Below are 1393 nucleotides of genomic sequence, written 5' to 3'. Positions count from 1 at the left end.
TAAACAAATAGAAGAGCTCCTCACTTTGTCTCACAATCACAGACATCTTATTTCAGAATAGAAGCTGCGGCTGAAACAATTTTAATAAGCTATTCATGTTACTTATTAATTTGTGGACAATATACATATTCAAAATGTAATTACATGATAGTAATTTAGGTAAACAGTACATGAACTGAATACTTGTTTTATTTGTTATTTTGGGGAGTATAACAGGGCTTTGGGTCGTATTTGAAATTCTTCTATAGAACAGGCATGAAAATAGATCTCTGGAAAGGGAGAGGGTCTTTTAAACAGTTGAGCCATTCCAAAAATCAGAGTAGAGAATTTTCTAAAAGGAAAAAATAAATAAATCTACTACCTGGCCCTGCTCTCCTTTCCTAGACATACGTAAAAATGACTCAGCATCCCACTCTAGAAATACTTGCTCAGTCACCTTCATTGCTATTGTGTTCACAATAGGCAGGAAATGGAAAATCATAAACATGTTTAACATGATAAATATCACACACATAATTAATTGTAGGTAGAAAAATTATAATTTAGGTAACCCATATCCAGAAGTCAAATATCTCTCATTCTCTACACTGGGGCATCTAGATCCAAAGTTTCAGATGTGAGTATCACCATGGAATAACTGTAGAAGCAAGAAAAAATGGTGGGCAAGCAATAAAATGGCAGGTACAATTGATCTGATTGGGATAATGTGGGGAAGGTCCCCTAATTATCAAGGTGGATAAATATGAAAGAAGGAAGTGGAACAAATAACAGTAAATATTTGTGAAAGGGTTTTAAGTAATCATACTGTGAATTATCTACATAAAATCCCTATAATACATGTAAGTCCATTCATGAATATGTTACCTGTTACAATCTAAATATTTTTAATAATTCGCACAGAAAAGTATAGTTCACAACTGTCAGAAGAAGCTTTTCTTTGCAATAGCAATCATGACTGAAAAACACAACCAATCACAAGGCAGAATTCTGGAGAACACTCACACCTGATAAATCTACAAAACAATTCCCAGATCTAAGGCTCAGAGATCATGCAGAACAGATGATGAAAAATTATATAAGGCAGAGGATCAGAGTATGTTCTGGTAGTGTGTCTCCTAATAATACCAGAAGCTACATCCATAAGACGAACCAATATTAATAAAAAAAGAAAAGAAAATGCTTACCAATATAGCAGTATAAACATGAAGTGAAAAATTGAAAACGCCAATAGGTATGCAGAAGTGGTCCAGTAAGAAACTGTTGTCTTTAATCCTATGCAAAAAACTTCAAGGAACTAATAAGAGCTGAGAGTATGAGAAAAAAATTCTTTCCAGGAAAAAGCATAAAATCAGTTAGTTATTCAACACCAAACATTCAACCCTGAAAACATACA

The sequence above is a fragment of the Psammomys obesus genome, unplaced genomic scaffold (assembly GCF_907164565.1).
Source record: "Psammomys obesus unplaced genomic scaffold, mPsaObe1.curated_primary_1811, whole genome shotgun sequence".
Taxonomy (NCBI): Eukaryota; Metazoa; Chordata; class Mammalia; order Rodentia; family Muridae; genus Psammomys; species Psammomys obesus.
This window is presented reverse-complemented; position numbering follows the sequence as displayed.